Genomic DNA, 2,358 nt, shown 5'->3' on the forward strand with positions numbered 1-2,358 from the left:
CTGATGCTTCCTCCGTCCACTGAGGCTCTGGCACCCCATCCCCAATCTCCCGCTCCCCACTGCCCCCATGGGTGTCCTCCTCCTCCCACTCTAGATCCGACAGCCTGCATCAGACCTACCCACCCACCCCATGCTAGGCCCACCTGGTTTGCTCCAGCTCAAACACACCTCACCATGCCCCTGTGAATGAGGATTAACCCTAACCTTGCTTGTTGCACCTGATAGCTCTAGGATGGAATTGTTCCAGAAGGAAAGGGGAAGGAATAGCATAAACTCCATCTTGGGGTTTTCTTAGGGGATTTTGCTGGTGTTATTTCTGGCATCTACCAGTAATGAGATTTTACCTAAGTTGACTGATCAGAACAATTCAACACACCCAGACATGTGGCTAAGCTGCAGGCTGCTCACAGGCATGAATTCGTTCTTAGAGGTGGTCTGTTTTCCTGCTCATTAGCACAACAGGAAACCAAGCACTGGTAATTGGATAAGTCTTCCTTTTACTTCTAATGCGCACCAAGTTAGTGGTAATGACTAAGAGGACTACTTAACTAAGTTTCAGATCTTGTTCTAAAATTCTTTGTATCTAACTGGGCTTCCATTTCAAATTCGTTCAGCTATGAGACTGGAATTGGCTTCTTATGAGCTTATCTGCTATTCCATTTACCTTAGCTTTCTCTTTGGTTCCAGGATATGGTGCCAAAAAATATATTTCTGCACAAGAGATGCTAATATGATAAGGGACATCTGGTGGCTTTTGTACACATTGCTGTGATTTTCTTCTGTTGACCAGAAAATCCTAGTCACACAATACCCACAGGCCCTCAAACATATGACTACAGTAATGTATAACTTGAGCTGCTTTACTTTGAAGAGCTAGTCAAGAGCAGCAGGGTAAGCGATTCCCACCCCACCCCACCCCCACAGGTAATCGCAATAGACATGTATAAGCTTTGAAATTTCCTATAAACAAATTTTGCTGAAACTGGCTTTTTGATGTAAAGCAGCATTTGTTATGCAAGTTCTACTGGTATTACTCTTCCCACAGCCTATTTTGATTGACTTTCAGGATGAAGACATCTAAGATACTTCTGGATTCCCTAGAAAATTTGTGTTGCCTGTTCTTTTCCAACTGTGTAGTCCTCTCCTGACTGTTTCAGGCTGGTCCAGCAGAGTGTGGAGAAATAGCTTACAATTCCATTAGAAAGAAGATCTTGTGTAATAAAAATAAAAATTAGAAGCCCAGTTGGAAGTGGTATCAGGTCATGGGCGCTTTGGAAATGAAATCAGAAGATTTGGTGCTTGTCTTTGGCTCTGTGGCTAACAAGGTATCGAATGTTTGGAAGTTTCTTAACTGACTTAGGCCACCTAAAGGTATTTGAGTAGACAAACAGTTTCTAAAAGGTGCTTTGTAGGTAACCAGGGGCCTGCTGGTCTCTCATAGCTGCCTCAGAGGCTCATGATAGAAGGTTTGAGAAACTAGGGGATTGTCACTGAGAGGCAAAGGGGACTTTGGTCGAATAATCTCCATTGTCCTTCGAGTAGAGCAGCAGCAGCTCTATTTCCTGTACATTTCACATTTTTTAATTCTTGAAGGATTTTTTTTTTTTAAACAAAGACCTCTGCTAAAACCAAACCAAACCAAATCAAATCAAACAAAAGCTACAGACTCCTGAAGGTCCCTCTAGCTCTATATTTTTAGTATTTTCCTATGATATTTATATATCCCACATGCTGCTGGTTCACTTTGTCATCTGAGATGAGACCAATCTGTGTCCATCTGGGCTAGAAATTTCTTCCGTACTTTGATGAAAAGCAGTGTTGTCCTGCAAGATGTGAGTCTATTTCCCCATACTTCATTCACACAGGTATGAAGATGAGAAGAGATGGAGGCAGCAAAGGAAATGTGGCTTTGCATGTCACTAGCTCAACTCCCTCTGCATTTTCTTTTAAGCAAGGGAGGTGCCCCGTTGTCTCTATAGGGCAACAGCAGTGCACTGGGTCCCAACATGTTTCTGGGGCTTTTGTGAGAAGCAGTAGGCAGGAACGGTGAAGAGAAACTTAGCAGGAGGCCCAGGTGCTGTCTTGTCTAGTTTCAGAGCTATCTGATCAGGACAAAAAGGAACAAGCTTGTCCACAGCAAGATGGCCAGCAACTTGGTTATTTACCCAGTTAGTCTTGGGGAACTCTAGAGCTCTTCTAATAGCTGGGACTATGCAAATTTTTTCAAGGAAACATATACTGTGGGTTGGCGGTAGATGGGATTCAGTAGGATCCTTCTCTTATACAAGATGACTTTCTGGATGGGGTACAAAGGGAGGGGACAAGGAGAATAAGAGAGGAATGAACCAAATGTTCAAC

The sequence above is a fragment of the Rhinopithecus roxellana genome, chromosome 13 (assembly GCF_007565055.1).
Source record: "Rhinopithecus roxellana isolate Shanxi Qingling chromosome 13, ASM756505v1, whole genome shotgun sequence".
In the NCBI taxonomy this organism is placed as follows: Eukaryota; Metazoa; Chordata; class Mammalia; order Primates; family Cercopithecidae; genus Rhinopithecus; species Rhinopithecus roxellana.